Here is an 18,886-nt window from a genome sequence, read left to right as displayed (position 1 = left end):
CGGGTAGAAGGCACTGCAAACACCAATGAAAAACAACTTTTATAGAATAGTACACTTTGCAATAGCAGGGTTCCCATACTGGCCAAACATCAGCGTCAGGATAGGCTTCGGAAGAGGAAGAAGGGTGCAGCCAGGCATCTTGCCCTCAGGGCCCGACCGGTCCACACTTTGGCCAGGTTGGAAAGTTCTAGACAGTGGGGGGTGAGAGACAGAGGTCATCTTTATTGTGCTCCAAGCTTAAGGATCCTTTGTATAAAAATAATTCTTCATATTTTCAGCAGAGTCCTCCAGCAGTTCAAGTTAATTGATAAAAAGCAGACTGTCACTGTAAAATTCTTTCTCCTGAGAAATTTCCAAGTCCTGGTTCGGCAAGGATTGGGAGATGGAAGATGTCATTCCGCGGGCGTGGAGGCTGAGCAGAGGTCAGTACTTGGCATTTGGTCAGGCTGCACTAGAAAGTACGGGTAAGGCATGGGCCTAGGTTTCTGGGCAAGTAAACGCAGGTAGGTCCACCAGGGACACCCTAGGACGAGCTGTGAGGAAGATAAAAAGGTGTTAAATGAAAGTGACTCCGCCCCACCTCCCAAGGCAGTTTTGTATTTGTTTGTTGGTTTTGAGTCTCAGCCTGGTGCCAAGATCTGCCTGCCTGAGGCGCTGATTAAGGGGCACACTCAGGGGCTGGCCTGCAGGTGACTCAGGAGGGGCCCGCCCCAGCAGACTTCCACTGCACCCCGGCCCAGGACGCGATTTTGCAATGCAACTCACCCTGCCTCCAGCACCTGACTCTGGCTGGGGCTTGACAGACTGGGACCTGCTGGCTCCGGCCCTGAGGCTGCTCCCTCCTGGCTGCCCCCTCCCCCACCCACAGCAGAGCTCGGAGAGAGTTTTGGTAATCCTGACAAACAAAACGCCGGTCTTGCTCAGGGCTTGAAAAAGGAGGAAAAATGAAGGCGTGCGCTAAATGCAAGGATCGCCCTGGCTGAGCCTGGCTGCACTGGGTCCCCGTGGCGCTAAGTGCCAGGCCTGCCCACCACGTGTCTCCTTTTACCGCCTCCTCCTCCCCACCACCCTGGAACTTACCTTAGGAGTGTGGGGGGTGCCCAGTAGCCCCAACCACTGGGAAAAGCCAAACATCTGCCCCATCGGGCAAATCTCTCCCCGCAGCTGCTGTCCTCTGACGAGCAGGCGGAGCGCGAGAGGTAGGCTGAGCAATGGCGGTCTGGGGATGTAGGAGAGGCAGGACAGAGACGCGCTGGCAGGGGAGGCGGAGGGCTGCGTGCACACATCGGACGGCCGAGTAGCGGGGTTAATAGACCCCAGAGAGCGCAGCACGCACCGCGTCGTGTTTCTGCTAGCAGCCGCTGCAGCGCGCACGGATGTATTTACCGGGAGCGCAGCGCGTTCCACCTTTACCAGCTTCTTTGTTGGCGCTGCCGTGGCACCGCGCGCCGCAGCGCCTGGAAGCCCAAGTTTACCAGCTTTACGCGGCTGCGCTTCACGCTCATGCGTGCCACGGCCGCCGGAGCTGCTGCTGGCCCTCGGCTGCCCGGATCGCCGCCGTCGGCTGCAGCGGAAGCAGTTCCGGGGGACGGGGTCTCCGCCGAGCAGTGCAGGCCCAGCGACCCAGACGAGGTGGGCATTGAGTCTGGGCAGCGCGCCGCCGTCCATCAAGCTTTGCATTCAGCGCCGGGCCCGCCACGGGTTTCGGTGCGCCAGGAAAAGTGTCATGAGGAACCGGGTGGGGAAGGACGTTCGCACCTTCACCCCACCCCAGGCAGGGCACTGCTGCAGGATTCCCTAGGGGCACGCGTCGCTAGCCTCTGGAGCCTTGGTGGGGACCCTGTACCAGTTAAAGTCTGAAAGAGTAGGGAAGCGTGGTACGCCCGTGTCCTGCGCGTGCGGTCAGGCGCCCCCCAGGTCCCCCTTTTACGGCTCAAGCGGTCTTTAAAAGTATAGATAACTCTCCGCCGCCCGCCACCGCCCTCCTTCTCACGCCCTTCCTTTCTGCCCTGCCCTCCCGCCACGCTTCACCCTCCCCTTAGTTCACATTCTGCAAGCTGACACCGCGCGCGCTTCCACCCCACACCTTCCCGGGTGCAGTTCATGGCCACTGACGCATCCCCATGCCTGAGCAGATGTTAGCTTAATGCGTCCCTCGACAAGTCTCGAGTGCAGATCCTGAACTGCGGCCTGCACGTCCCTGCACTCTGCTGGGGCTGAGAGAGGTCCGAATGTACTCCACAGGAACCTCCCACTGGCTCCAGTGCTCTGGGTCCTAAGCCCTAAGAGCTGCAGGTCTCCTGCACACCCAGCGCTTGCAGCCGGGTGAAGAACGGACTAGGCTTTGGTGGCCAAAGAGGTAGAAGTGCGCATGACCCCTAGGGTTGCACGAGCCACAAACCTGCACCCATGTCCCTCCCTCTATGGAGGAGGTCAGGGAGCCGGGGTCTCAGCCAATCTGGGATCACCTGTCACAATGACACCATTGGCGCGGGTCCCATGCTGGGGCAGAAGGAAAGGTACGCCTGGCGCGTGGCTCCAAAGATGGGGGAGGTCTCTGCACAAGGCCCACGCCCACTCCGCCCCACCTGCCCCTCCTCCAGGACCTGTGTGTCCACACACATTGAGGAGCATACCCCAGCCCCTTTCAAGTGAGGAGAGCTTGAGTATGTCCCTCACCTATAATGGGAAATTTCATGTTCCTGGCACCTTTACCCATAGTCCCTCATGCACACCCCCCCTGCCTCTGGTTTTGTATGATCTCCAGGACCAGGTGCCTGACCTGAGAAATACAATCAAGTTCCCCTCTGCCCCCCCTCCCCTTTCTCACGCTGTCATCTATCTGCACTTTTACAGCCAGCTCTCCAAGTCAAATCTCTTTTCCTGATGGTGCCTCCTGAATCCATCCAGACTAGTTCTATTCAGTTCCCAGGCTGTTCAGCAACACTTTAGGATTCCAGCAGGCTCTCAGTCCCATCCTTCCCTGAGGCCGGCAGAGGAGGGAAAGGGGAAGAGACATGCACTAACCTTGAAAGTCCAGTTTTGTCCCACTGTCCCAGAACTGTGCCCTCAAGGCCATAGCAAGCCCATTTTCCTTCAATGACTAGACGCCCATGAGCCAGCACGACCACTAGGGTTCTGGTGGTCGATCCAGCCGGCAGTAACCTGGAGTTACTTTCTTGGGGCATATGACTGGGGAGGGCTACCAAAACCAGCACTTCTTCTGTTTTCACCTGCTATGGAGCCTTTTTACTGCCAGTGTGGGCTGCCTGGGCTGGCTCTGTGACTCTCCAGGATTCTTTCGAGACTGTATCTTCAAACTAGCGTTTTGACCAATTTTGCTGGGGAAGTGGGTTGAGCTCAAACTCCTGGGTGTCTGCTAAGAGCCCTTGATGAGTCAAGTCACTTCTCTGCCATTTGGAAAATCCAAATAGAAAAGGAAGCAGTTGGTCTGAGGTTCTTAAAGTACTTGTTTCAGTGTGGAGGGACCTGAGTTCAAATCTGAACCCATATAAACTCAAGAGGGGAAGAAGGAACAGGAGAATCCCTTCTGAACTCCCAGGCTAGCTAGCCCCAGGACTGCAAAAAATGAACAACAGATTCTATCTCAAACAGGCTGAAGGGAAGGAACCTCATCCAAGACATCCTCTGACCCCATACACACCTGTGCCTATCTCACACACATGAGCATGCATACAACATACAAAAGAAATGCAAAAAAAGTTTGTATCCTGGCGCTTTGAGGAGGCTTGATCTGCAGACCCTCCCTGTTCAGAACCCACTGCTTCCCTGCCTTTCCCTAAGGTTTTTTTTTTTTTTTTTTTAAAATTTTCTCTCCATTTAGGGTGGTGGTGGTGGTGGTGAGGGTCTCCTGCAGCCCTTAGGCTAGCCTGTAATTCACTATGTAGCTGAGGATGACTGTGAACTTTAGAACTTCTTATCCATCTTCTTCTATCCCCAGATAGATTATAGGCATGCACCACCATACCATTGTATGTGATGCTTGAGATTGAACCCAGGGTCCCATATATATACATGCTAGGTCACATTCTTAGACACCCAGCAAAATTGAGCCACATCACCAGATTCCTTCCCAGATCTTCTCTCACACACACACACACACACACACACACCTCATGCCACACACACACCACATACACACCTCACACACACTCACACACACTCTCACACACACTCACACACACACTCACACATACACACTCACATACACACACATAATACACACTCACACACACTCACACACACACACACACACACATCTGCATGTGAGTGCAAGTATGTCTATGCAACATGTGTATGCTTTGAAACCCGAGAGGTCAGACTGGAAGTGCCAGGCCTCCTAGAACTGAGTTGCTGGATGGTGGTGAGCCCGCAGGACGGCTGGGAATGCCTCCCAGGTGCTCTTAACTACTGAGCCTTTTCTCTCCACACTTCCTTCCCACTCTTTTTGTCAAGCCTACAATGGAGAGAGACGTCCTTCATTCTCCTGCACACCAAGTGAAGGGGCTGGTATAGAAGGGCAGTGGGAGTGACAGTCCTGAGAGCCCCGGCCTTGGTGAAGGTCCACACAGGTTATTACTCTGAGACCCTGTAGGACCGCGGGCCATCACCTGCTGATGTTCGTCCTGTTCAGGCTGGGGACTGGAAAAAGCCACTCAGTCCTGGTCATCTACCTAGGCTTTCAACAGATTTTTTAATTCATTTTTTAAAAGAATTTCATACATGAAAGCTGTATTTATATCATTCCACCAATTCTTCCCCACTCCAACTCCCAATTCCTCGTCTGCCCCCTCCCAAACTTCTGTGACTCCTTTCTTTTAATTATTAGTGGTTTGCATAGGTACACACCCTGAATCCATAAAAATGTTCCTATGTGATTAGAACTGACCACTTCTGGAATCGGATAATCCATTAGGAGTTTCGTCCTGAGAAAACAGATTCTAATGTATATAGCTTTATTTGCCCACAGTTCTTCAGTTAGGTGGAGCCTTTGTTCCCCATCCACATTGGCATTGATCAGTTGGTGATGTCATTTTTCAGATCTCGTGTAGGCAACCACATTGCTGAGATCTCATAGGGGTCACTCCCTGGCCATGTGTAGAGGACACTAGACTATCACAGACTTCCTGATCCTCTGACTCTCTTCATCTTTCTGCCCCTCCTTCCTCCATGTCTCCTGAGTTGTTTGTATGGAGATGGCCGAATAAATACATCAGATGGGGTAGGTAACCCACAGCCAGTTGTTCTCTACATTTTGACCATTTATGGATTTCTGTAATGGTTCTCATGTGCTGTAAAAGGAAGCTTATTTGATGATGACTGAGAGCTACATTTAACCTATGGAAACAGGGACCTTGCTGACTGGTCATCGTTTTTCACAGGTTTTATAGCTTTTTCACCTAGATCTCCACATCTCAGGAGCAGAGCTTGCAAGACCCCTTAAGACCCAAGACTCCAAATCTCCCTGTTGAGACTCACAACCCTTTCAGAGGTCTCGCCATATTTCCTTCCTCCCAGGCTGCTACGCAACCTACTTCTATAAAGCCAGTGTCTCACCCCTGATCAGCACCTTTCCCACCTTGGCCTCTCCCTTCTCATCCTGGCCCCTCTTACTTCCTGCAAGCCCAGTCTGCTCTCCTCAGCTTAAAGGTGACAGTTCCTTGGGACTGGTGTCTTCCAGGTGTGGCCCTCATTTCTTAACTTCATTTACCCACACCCTCTGAACCTGACTGTTGCCATCATTCAACATGGTGGCAGGTGCCCTTGTTCAAGCAGTTTTCCTGCTCACGAGGTCTTGGTTGGCTTCTTTAGTGGGACTTGACTTGGCTCATCCTTATCCACGTGGTCTTCTTACGTAGATGCTTGGAACAGCCGGATGTCCATCAACAGACAAATGAATGATAAAGCAAGAGTTGACTCAGAAGGAAATATTATTCAGCTAAGAGACGAGATAAACACTGGTTGGCATTATGGTGTTGGTAGACAGGAACGAGTGAAAGAAGAAAAAACCGAAAGATCACATATTACATGACATCATTTACAAGAACTAATCCAAATAGCCAATCCACAGAGACAGAAATAGACATTGGGGACAAGAATGAGGGGAGGTGGCAGGCTGGCAGGGCATGATTTCCTTTAATCACCAATATGTTCCAGGAGCTTTGGGGAAATGGCTGTAGATTAAGTGCTTACGCAAGCACAGTGGCCTGGTTGCATCCCAGAACCTGTGTAAAAGCCTGGCATGAGAGCACATTCCTGTGACCCTGCATTGCTCTGACGACATGGGAGATGGAGAGGAGACTGCTGTAAGCCCGCGGCCAGCTAGCCTAGAATACACAACAACAAAGAGACCTGTTCCACGAAGGTGCAAAGTCAAAGATTGGTGTTTGGAAAATCTGATTCCACACAATCTGAGAATTCCATGGCACAATACACGTTAACGGCACACACACACAGGCTGACTATGCTGAAGCTTACATGGCTGTGGTGGAATGGTTCAGTGAAGTGTGTGGTGTATGATTATGTCTCAGAAAACAGCCGGAAGGAAGACTTCGCCATGGCATGTGCCCTGCCGGCTCCTTTGCAGGGGTCATTTGTCCCTGGCTGTGTGAATCTATCCTTGAGCTCTCAAGCATGGGGACAAAAACAGCTTTTTCTGAGAACCTGATAGCAAACCATCTTTTGCAGCCTACACAGTCATTGTCACATGCCCTGGACTTCTAGGGAGCAAATGCTGCCACAGACATTACAAAAACACCAAGAATAAATGTTCCCCAGGAAAAGAAGTACAGACACTGTCTGGGAACTTCCTGTCCTGTTTACGTGACCATAAAAAATGTGTTATTTTAATTTTGATGTGTGTGTGTGTGTGTGTGTGTGTGTGTGTGTGTGTGTGTGTGTGTACACAATTATGTGATATGGGCACACATGCCACTCAGTGTGCATAGGGAGTGTATGAGGTCTGTTCAGCACTTGTGCACTGTGTGCATAGGGAGGTGTAAGAGGCTGTCTGGGCACTGTGCACTGTGTATAGGAGGATATGTGCCGGAGGACAACCTTGGCTGTTGTGCTATTCCTTTTTTTGTTGTTTGGTCGCTTTGTTTGTTTGTTTCTGTTTTAAGGTGGGGTTTGTCACTGGACTTATATCAGGTGCTGACTAGCCAGCAAGTGCCAGGGATCCTTGATTTTGTTCCTCAGTGCTGGGATTACAGGTTAGCATGCCTGGCTTTTTTAAAGCAGATTTCCTGAGTTCAAACCCAGGTCCACACGCAGTCAGCACTTTACCTGAACTTAGCTTCATCCTGCCTGGATCTCCACCCTTTTAACTGCTTTAATAGTTGATGATTTTTTAATCCAATATTTATTTTATTTTATGGAATGGGTGTCTGCTTTGGTATGTATGTATGCAGCACCAGAGTGCAAGAAGAGAGCCCCTGATTCTCTGAACGGAAGAAGTTGTGGAGCAACCATATGGGTGCTGGGAATTGAAACCGGTTTTACTGGAAGAGCAACAAGGTAATCAGACTCCTGGAAGAGTGGCTAAGAACTGTGTTCTTAACCACTGGCCATCTCCCTGTCCCTCTCAGCTTTTGGGACAGGACAAGAGCAGGCAAAAAAGCCCTGATACAAGCCACGATTTCTATTTATGACATGTGGAGGAACCTAAGCCCCACTGCTTCCAAAATTAATTCATGGCAGGCTGATCTTGTCCTTCTTTCCTCCTCAGTCCATGTCCTCCCAGGTTTCTTCATAGGAAGTCACTGCACCTCAGACAGGTCAGCCACATTGTACCATCTCTTCTAGCCTTTCCATCTGTGACCTGACCCCTTCAACTAGATCTCCACTTGCTCCTTTGGAGGCTGCCCCACGATATTTTAATTTCCTGAGCATGGAGTTTGCCTCCCACCTCTGAGCTCCACCGCAGGGACAGCCTGGACAAACCAGTCAGATTCAGACCCAGCCCTTGGATTCAGTCTCAGCTTCACATGCTGTACTGAGAGCCATCTGCCTGTGTGGCTCCCTTTCTGCTCCATGCCATCCCCTTGGGAATGGTGCAAATACAACTACACTCTTTTCATCAGTTGGTTCTGAGACACTCAGATAGCAATGGAGCCTACATTCTATATCATCCATAGGTCTCATAGAACAAAAGGGGAAACTCCCCAAGTTTGCTGGTGAATGACAGGCAGAGGATCAGCTGGCTTGGCATAGATGGCCAGCCTACCATTATGACAGCCTGAGACCCTCTCACCGATGCCTTGTAGAGACAGCTTGGTTCCAAGCCATGCTCTGGAAGTGGACAGTGCCACTAAGAAGAAGTCACTCATCCTGCTGGTAGAGGACACCTCTACCAAATCATCAGACATTGTACCATGGAGGAAGCTTCCATTGTACCATGGAGGAACAGCGAATATTCTTGGATGACCCTACCTATGGCAGGACAACCTAGAAAGGTAGTGTCCCTAGCATAGGGTAGATGCAACAAAGGCAGAAATGAAGACCCAGGTGACATGTAGCTCTCTCTAAAGTCAAAGAGAAACCAGGAGGAAGGGCTGAAAGGAGGGCTCAGTCAATAAAGTGCTTGCTATTCAGGCAGAACCCCAGAACCCTTGCAAAAGCAGAGGTGGTGGTGTGTGTATATCAGTCCTGGGGGAAACAGAGACACAGGCGGATCCCTCTAAAGCTTGCTGGGCCTAGTCCCAGAAACCATGCTCAAAAACTTGCACCTCCAGAGAAATACACCTGAGTTTGATTTCTGTCTCTGTGCACATGTGCACACACATGCACACATAAACACTTACCCACACACACACACACCACACGCAAACGTGTGCACCTACAAATATATACATACAAACATGCACTGCTTCTATGTGCACATGCACATACACAAACATACATATATATACATACCTATACATCCCATAAACACACATATATGTATACACATATGCATACAAACATGCACACACAAAACATACAGATCTACATACACACAAACATATACAGACATAGAGACACAAACATGCACACACACACACACACACACACACACACACACACAGACACGAGAGGGAAATAGGGGAAGAAAATCAAAAGCTAAAAGAAAAGATGGGAGTTAGAGTAGAGCCTAGTGGTTAAGAACAGCTACTGGTCTTTCAAGAAGACCAGAGGTCAGTCGATCCAATGCCTTCAACCTCTGTGGGCATCCATGTGTGACACACACACACACACACACACACACACACACACAGCATAAATCTTTTAAACAATTTTTTTAAAGATTTAAGTTGCAGTGTCTAATACCCAACTCTCTCAGTAACTTTCCTCATTTCTCTGACAAAAAGGAACTGTGTGGGGTGAACAATATCACCAAACAGTCACAGACAAGGTCAGCAAAATATTACTCTGACTGGGTTTCACAGGCTGAATGTTAAGCGGAGGCACAGGGGGTGATTACATGAGGGAAGGCAAGCCCTGAAGTTCTGGAGATGAACAAGAACGCCAGCATCTGAATGGAAAACGCACCAGTGGCAAATTGATGCTGTGGAAGGAAAAGGTTAATGAATTGAAGGCACAGAAGGTGGCACCCCAAAGGTCAAATGAGACAGACACGGTGAGGAGAGGCGCAGTGTCGAACGCCACGGTAGCTCCTGAATGAGAATGAGAAATAAGACAGAAAATATAACCAGAGAGGAAAAGAGCTGAAGAATTTCCAAAGATAAAAATCATAAGCCACAGATCCAGAGAGCTCCAGCAAAAATCTGAGAACAAAGAAGACACATCAAATCATGTTGTGTGAAACCAGGAAAGGAAAAAACATTCTTAGTCAGAGAAAATGATGCATATGCACACATGCAGAAAAAAATCATTCGTGTGCAGAGACACCCAAGGAGATGACACAATCCAGGTACATCTGTTCACAGCAGCATGGCTCAAATTAGTCAAAGGCGAAGGAAGCCTCACGTCCGCTGCTGGATAAATGGATAAGCGGGATGTAGTTTGGTCCGTTCTTCAAAATGAAGGAGAGGGTAGGACTGGAGAGATGGCTCAGTGACTGCTCCTTTTCTCAGAGGACCTGAGTTGGGTTCCTAACTCCACAAGACGGGTCCCAACTGTAATTCCAGTTACAGGAGATCCTATGCCTCCTCTGGTCTCTGTGGGCACTTCATGGGCACGGGGTACAGACACACAGAGGCAAGACACCCATACATATAGGGAAGAAATAACCGCTTTTTAAATGGTGGGGACAGTGAGATGGCCTCAGTAGGTAAATGGTGCTTGCCACCAAGTCTGACATTCTGCCTTAGATGCCAGGGAGCCATGGAGTAGAAGAAGAGAACCAACCTTGACCTCTGACCTTGACATGTGTGTTGTGGTACACATATACACACATACCTAATCAACAAAGCCATCAATCAGTACAATTTTTACAGGTCAAGAGGGTCTGGAGATGTAGCTCGGTTTGATAATAGGTATAGCATGATCTAAGCCCTGGGTTCAGTCCTTGACACTTCAGAAACCAGACATAGTATTCATGCCTGTCATCCCAGCCCTCAGAAGATGGAGGCAGAAGGCCATCCTTGGTTACTTAGCGAGTTCAAGGCCAGCCTGAGATATGTTAGTTCTTGGTGGAAAAAAAAAAAAAAAAGAGAGAAGAGAGAGAGAGAAAAAAAAAGAGAGAGAGAGAGAGAAAGCGGAAGCAAAAAGAAAGAAAGAAAAAGGGTAGGAGGAAGAAAAAAAGGAAGAAAGAAAGGAAAGGAGGGAGGGGGGCATTCTATTCGAATGTGGTGATGCATACCCAAAATCCAGCACATAGGAGGCCAGGCCAGAGGATCCAAATTTGAGGCCAGCTTAGTCTACTTAGTGAGGCAGAAGACAGAAGAGAAAGGAAAAATGGGAAATTGATAGGTTTTAGGATACAATATTAAATGCACTAAACTAATCACAAAAAGGACAAGTACTAGAGAGATGACTCAGTGGTTAAAATAGCACTGCTTTTCCAGAGGAGCAAGTTTGACCCCAGCCAGCACCCACTCAAATAGCCCACAACCGTGCAAGTCTAGCTCCATGGGGACTGACATCCTTTCTGATCTCTGCAGGCCCAAGTAAAGATAGATAGATAGATAGATAGATAAATAGATAGATAGATAGATAGATAGATAGATAGATAGATAAGATTAGATGGGTGGGTGATTGGATGGATGGATAGATAGATAGATAGATAGATAGATAGATAGATAGATAGATAGGAAACACGCATAAAAATAAATTTTATTTGCTTATGCTTATTTTGTGTTTTCCCCACAAAAAATAAGAGGGGAAGGTACCATGTGGCTCAGTCTCTATGAAGTCCCTGAAGCCATCATGTTTAAGGACACATAGGTGGGATAATGAGTATCAGGTACTTGCCTTTACCTGCCTGTGCAAGTGTCTGACAAGAAGCAAATTAAGGAAGGAAGCCCATCTGGCACAGTGCAAGGGGGCACAGTGGGTCACAGGGAAAGCAGGATCAAGGCAGCTGGTCACACTGTATCTAAGGAGCAGAAGATGAATGCTCACACTCAGCCCCTTTCTTCCCTTTAGTCTATGGAGAACTCCAGACACAGGACGGTGCCACCACACTCAGGGGTGAATCTTCTTCAGTTAAGCGCCCTAGAAACAGCATCACAGACCCACACACACATAGGGGGAGGTTTTCTAGGTGATTCTATACCATGTCAAGTTGATAGTCAAGATTAACCATCACAATAGGTGTGGTGGGGCAGGGGTGGGAGAAGGAATTGCACTCAGGCTTAATGGATCATAATTTTGAAGGCGAGGACACTTGGAGTCGGATGGCAGTGATGACTGCACAGCAAAGTGAATTTGTTGATTTGGTTTTCCTTGAACTCTGCACCTTAAAATGGTTAAGGCGCTTATGGCTTGAATGTGACATGTATTGAACACTTGATTCCCCAGAGGGTGTTTTTGGGGATATTTTAGCCTTTGAGAGATGAAGTCAGTCTGGTGGGCAGAAGTGGGTCACTGGAGGGCAAGTCTTGAGTTCTATGTTCTAGCCTGTTCACCCTGTCCTACCTCTGCTTCCTACTACCAAAAGTAATGGGCCACCACATAGCCTCCCACTGCATGCCTCCCTCTTATGATGAATCCATCCAAATTATAACTCCAAATAAGCAATCCTTCTTTACGTTGTTTTCATTATGTATGCTGTCACAGTAGCAAAAAGGAAGCAATACAGAATACTGGTACCAGAAGTGGGGCAGCTTCTGTGATAAACCTGACCATGTACTTTGGGATTGGTTTTGGGGTGGATATGAATGAGTTTGTAGTTGTGAGCTACCAAAGCCCTAAAATATTGTAAGAAGAACTTACTGGGCAACTCGAGTGGGAGCCCTGAAGACCTGACTGTCCATAATAATTTAGACACTGAGAACTGTGTGCATGTGGTTTCAGAGAATAAGGACTCATCAGGAACTAATGACCATTTGTGTTACATTTTGACAAAGACTGTGGCTGCGTTCTGTAGTTATTCTGACTACTTTGAATATGGCTGAATTAAAAAAATACTAGATTAGCTGGCAGTGTGCTACATGCCTTAAACCCAGCACTGGGAGGCAGAGGCAGGTGAATCTGTGAGTTTGAGGCCAGTTTGGTCTACAGAATGAGTTCCAGAACAGGCAGGGCTACCAGAGAAACCTCATCTTGAAAAACAACAGCAGCAGCAGCAAAACAACAATAATAACAACAGCAATAATAGTAATAACAGCAATAATAGTAATAACAATAATAAACTAAGTCTGGCAAAGAATATTTTAAAAATAGCATAGTGGCTATTGTTGGATGCATTTACTAAGATTTACAGTGGGAGAAAAATAGAATGTAGGGCAGAAAGGTATGAAATGTAGCATCCAAATCTAAAGAAGCAAGAATGAATTTATATGGCTGCAGATAAGGCACCTATGGACAAAGCTGCACCAATTACTAAAGAAATTAATGCAACTAAAGAGAAGCCAGAAGTCTGCACGTGGACAATGGGAAAGCTTATATCGAAGGCAAGACCACACCCATCCACCTACTACTAAAGGTATAAAATGTAAATGTATTAGTTTGTTTTTTTGTTTTTTTGTTTTTGTTCATTTTTTGGGGCTGGGGACCAAGGACCTTGAGGCAAGCGTTGAGCCAAATCCCCAACCCCTGTAAATGATTGGGAAGAGAACGTTGGACAGAAAGGTGGGCCATGTTCCCTTGTTTTAACTACCTAGGAAGTATTTTCCCAGGATCATGCTGCACAGAGGTCACAGCAGGTTTGGTCCAAGGCTATCAAGGTGCACATAGAGCTGGCAGCAGAACTTGGCAGCTGTGATCTCAAAGGGCTAATTTTGTAAATGTGCAAATAGAAAACTTATCGGGTCATGGGCATCTGCCCCAAGGTTCAAGAAAACCACCAACTATGTGTGGCAGGACTGGATTCTCTTCAAGAAGTACCTTAGGGACTATTAGGTGAAGCTGTACAGAGGAAGCCTAGATTGTATTAGCAACTTCAGGAGATTAGGTATACCACAGCCATGGGGCATCTATCAAGGAAAGCTGCCAGTACTGAACGGAGTCAGGCAAAGTGACTGGAAAGCAGGGCCATCCATGGCTGTTGGATCCCAAATGGTTTCATCATTAGTCCCAGACACTGGACACGGAGCCACGGGGTTGGTGTTTTTCACTCTGGACTTCAGTCTCTCCTGGCTGGGTCCCTTTCCTCCCTTTGGAATTCAAAGGTTTACTCTGTGCCATTGTGTATTGAAGTATGTATGAGAAATAGCGATCTACTTTATAATAAGAGCACTCTCATTTGTAATAAGAACACTGACACTTGGAGACAAGTCAAGGCTGTTTATTTTGCCCTGTCTTGGCCATCAACATGGTCCCAGGAAGTAGCCCAGACCAGGGATGTCTGCATGGTCATTAATGGTAATATGAGTCACAGAGATAGACATAGAGCTATACTGGGCATGGCTCCTCAGGAGCAGCACAGGCAGGGGCTTCACCATGGCCTCAGGTGGCATGGCAGGCTGGGATAGAGATACTCCCTGAAAGACACAAACTAGCAGAATTTGCATAAGAAGCAGATAAACATAATAGTCCCATATCTACTCAGTAAATTAAATTTGGGGCATGCAGTTAAGTTTTTTATTATCAACGGACACAAGCTAGAGTCACCTGGGAAAAGGGAACTTTAACTGAGAAAAAAAACATCCCCACCAGGCTGTCTGATGTCATGTTTGTGGGTTCTCTCTCCTCTCTCTCTCTCTCTCTCTCTCTCTCTCCTCTCCTCCTCCCTCCCCTCCCCTCCCCCTCCTCCTTCCCTCCCTTTCTCCCTCCCTCCTTTCCTTTTTTGCTTGTTTTGTTTTTTAAAACAGGGTCTCACTATGTGGTTCTGGCTGTCCTAGAACTCACTATGTATACCAGGCTGGCCTTGAACTCACAGAAATCAGCTTGCCTCTGCCTCCCCAGTGCTGGGTATAAAAGTGTGCTCCACCACACCTGGCTGTAGGGCATTTGTTTAATTAGTGATTGATGTGGGAGGGCACAGCCCTCTGTATGAGGTGCCTTCCCTGAGTGGGTACTTGTGTTGTATAAAGAAGCAAGTTGACATATAAGTACCATGTGCTAAAACACCAAAGGCTTATGCTCTAGATCAAGAATTGACAAATGGGATCTCATAAAACTACAAAGCTTCTATAAGGCTTCTATAAGGACACTGTTGTTAGGACAAAATGGCAACCAACAGATTGGGAAAAGATCTTTACCAATCCTACAACTGATAGAGGGTTTATATCCAAAATATACAAAGAACTCACGAAGTTAGACTGCAGGGAGACAAATAACCCTATTAAAAATGGGGTTCAGAGCTAAACAAAGAATTCACAGCTGAGGAATGCCGAATGGCTGAGAAACACCTAAAGAAATGTTCAACATCTTTAGTCATAAGGGAAATGCAAATCAAAACAACCCTGAGATTCCACCTCACACAGTCAAAATGGCTAAGATCAAAAACTCTGACGACAGCAGATGCTGGTGAGGATGTGGAGAAAGAGGAACACTCCACCATTGCTGATGGGACTGCAGACTGGTACAACCATTCTGGAAATCAGTCTGGAGGTTTTTCAGAAAATTGGACATTGCACTACCTGAGGACCCAGCTATACCTCTCCTGGACATATACCCAAAAGTTGCTCCAACATATAACAAAGACACATGCTCCACTATGTTCATAGCAGCCTTAGTTATAATAGCCAGAAGCTGGAAAGAACTCAGATGCCCTTCAACAGAGGGATGGATACAGAAAATGTGGTACATCTACACAATGGAATACTACTCAGCTATCAAAAACAATGACTTTATGAAATTCATAGGCAAATGGTTGGAACTGGAAAATATCATCCTGAGTGAGGTAACCCAATCACAGAAAAACACACATGGTGTGCACTCATTGATAAGTGGATATTAGCCCAAATGCTCGAATTACCCTAGATGCACAGAACACATGAAACTCAAGAAGGATGAACAAAATGTGAATGCTTCACTCCTTTAAAAGGGGAACAAGAATACCCTTGGGAGGGAATAGGGAGGCAAAGTTTAAAACAGAGGCTGAAGGAATGCCCATTCAGAGCCTGCCCCACATGTGGCCCATACATATACAGCCAGCAAACTAGATAAGATGGATGAAGCAAAGAAGTGCAGGCTGACAGGAACCGGATGAAGATCTCTCCAGAGAGACACAGCCAGAATATGGCAAATACATAGGCGAATGCCAGCAGCAAACCACTGAACTAAGAATGGGACCTCTGTTGAAGCAATCAGAGAAAGGACTGAAAGAGCTTGAAGCGGGTTGAGACCCCATATGAACAACAATGCCAACCAACAGAGCTTCCAGGGACTAAGCCACTACCCAAAGACTGTACATGGACTGACCCTGGGCTCCAACTGCATAGGTAGCAATGAATAGCCTAGTAAGAGCACCAGTGGAAGGGGAAGCCCTTGGTCCTGCCAAGACTGAACCCCCAGTGAATGGGATTCCTGGGGTGAGGGCGGTAATTGGGGGAGGATGGGGAGGGGTTAGAAGTGGAGGGGGAGGAGTTAGGAGGATGTTTGCCTGGAAACTGGGAAAGGTAATAACAATTGAAATGCAAATAAGAAATACCCAATTGAGTAAAGATGGAGAGAAAAAGAAAAGAAGCAAGTTGAAGGACAGACCTACCAAAAAAAAAAAAAAACCAACCAAACAAACAAAAAAAAAAAAACCCCAACAACAACAACAAAATGGCATCAATAATTGCAGACACTGACAGCACCAAATTTTAGACATCCTATGTCTTAGTTACTTTTCAGTTACCATATGATAAAAATACCTGGACAAATGCAACTAAAGGAGAAAGTGTTTATTTGGGTTCATCGTGATGGGGAAGAGGTGGAAGCAGGCAGGGAGGCACGGTGGCAGGAGGAGGAGGCTGGTTGATAGCATTGCATCCACAGTCAGAAAGCTAAAGAGAACAGGAAGTGAGGTTGGGCTATAAAGCCTCAAGGTCCCTCTCCAGTGGACTAACTCCAGCAAGGCTCCCGCTCCTGAAAGTCTTACACCCTTCCCAGCTGGGAGACAAATGTTAAAAACATATGAGACTCTGGGGGACAGTTCACATTCAAACCAAGAGACTTTGCTTACATAATGTCATTGTTTAAAACCCAACTCTTTACCTGGGACAATCAGCTATGACAAGAGTTTGAAGGCCGAGTGAAGCAAAGGTGTAATCTTCATAAAGGAGCTCTAAGCAAAGGACAATACGTAGAAAGGGACCAAGAAGACACAGATATTCTAGGCAATATCTGCCCTTCCTACTTGGCTTAAAGTAAACATTCAACTCCTCTCTCTGTGTTTCCCTTTTACTTTTTTGTTGTGAAAATTCCCATTTATCCACAAAACAGAATAATATATCCTCCACCCAACCAAGAAAAGAAAAGGAAAAAAGAAAAGAAAAGAAAAGGAAAGAAAAGAAAAGAAAAGAAAAGAAAAGGAAAGAAAAGAAAAGAAAAGAAGAGGAAGCAGTTTGAGTGAAGTACAGGGAGCAAGCCAGCAAGCAGCATTCTTCCATGGCCTCTGCTCCAGTCCCTGCTTCCAGGTTGCTACCTTGAGCTCCGACCTGTCTTCTTCATGATGGATTGTAAACTATAAAATGAAATAAACCCTGTCCTCCCCAAGTTGCTTGTGGTCATGGTGTTTATCATAGCAACGGAAGGCAAGCTAGGACACTGGGTAAAACCTTGCAACAAAGAAAACTCCAGGTCTACGTGGCCACATTAGTGAATTCTACTAAAGACTTAAGGAAGAAAGAAAACCAACCTATACAAACTTATCCAGAAAACCTTGAAAAGGATGCTATAGTGAGAAATTTGATTTTCTTAAAAGCCCAGTTATGTTATGTGAATGTGGTTTTTTTTAATCCCAGGTGTGGGATACAGAACTGCTTCAGATTGTCCACAGCTGCTATGATGGGTCTCATACTCTAGAAGGGGCATGATTTTTGCCAGCTGCAGATAATTTATGATTGGAATTCTGGGGACTCTTGAGAGAGTATAAGTGTGAGAGTCCCGAGAGGGCCAGGAGCAACCGCTGCTCCCCATGCTGCTAGTGTAGTTGTCAAGTGGTCATGAGCAGGGATGAGAAGAAGAAATAGGGTATCCTGACAACGAAGATGGAGTTTGCCTCCAAGGGACTCAGTGCTCTAATCAGCGGGAAGTTGTCTAAAGAGGTCTACGCTCCCTTTCCCTTCTAACCTTCCTTCTCCTACCTAGTATTGGGGGGTTGGAAGGGATTAGGGTAGAATAAGGGTTGGGAGGGTGGAAGAGGTATAAGAACCCAATAAAGAAGCCCCCCAAATAAACTGTCCTAATTGTCTTTATAATGCCAGCGTGGCTCAGATTCCAAACCAGATGAACCACTGTATTTCTTCCTCTTGGATGTGGATGTAAGAATTCTAAAAGAAAATTAACCAATCCAAAGCAACCTATAAAGTGAGCTTTGTCCTTGGAATGCAACTTCTACTTAACATTTAAAAATGGACTTGATTAGTACTAGAGAGACAGCCCAGCAGCTAAGAGCACTGACTCCTCTTACAGAGGACCTACATGGTGGCTCACCACCAGCTGTAATTCCAGTCCCAGGGGATCCAACCCCTCTTCTGGCCTCCAAGGGCACTGCACATAAATGGTGTACATACATACATGCAGGTAAAACACTCATTGACATAAAATAACTTTTAAAGAAAAACAACCCCTGACTTCTAGAAACGTCCAGGTTCTTTATACTGTGAATGGCATTCTCTGCAGGTTCCTTCCTTCTATCACCTTCCAGAACTTGCTTCTCTGGTTGCTTGAGTACGTCTTTCAAAGGATTAGTATAGTGGCTCTTTCTGGAGCATGCCCTGGATTTATCCCATCTGCATTTAAATCATAGCTACTGTCTGTACAGACTCGTGTATGGGCTGGGGAGAGTGCCTAGTCAGCAAAGTGCTTGAACAGGCATGAGGATCTGAGTTTGATGTCCAGCACCATGTCCAGCCCGGTGTGGTGGTGTTCACCTATAGCCTCAAGTGCTGGGGAGGCTGAAACAGGAGGACCCCTGGGACCTGCTGGCCAGCCAGCCTGATGAGTGAACTCCAAGCTCAGTGAGAGACCTCATTTCAAAACAATGAAGAGGAAAGCCATCAAAGAGAGACTCATGGACCACCGACCTCCTCATGCACAGATACACACATACATACATGTGCACTAGCAAGCAAGCAGGCAAGCATGCTTGCACACACATGCACTCACG

General features: G+C 47.1%; 1 pseudogene; it reads right to left on the bottom strand.

Annotated features, from left to right (window-relative positions):
• Positions 1-392: 392 nt before the first annotated feature.
• Positions 393-2,105, bottom strand: LOC116890786 (annotated as a pseudogene).
• Positions 2,106-18,886: the final 16,781 nt, after the last annotated feature.

The sequence above is a fragment of the Rattus rattus genome, chromosome 2, assembly GCF_011064425.1.
Source record: "Rattus rattus isolate New Zealand chromosome 2, Rrattus_CSIRO_v1, whole genome shotgun sequence".
NCBI lineage: Eukaryota > Metazoa > Chordata > Mammalia > Rodentia > Muridae > Rattus > Rattus rattus.
This window is presented reverse-complemented; position numbering and strand designations above follow the sequence as displayed.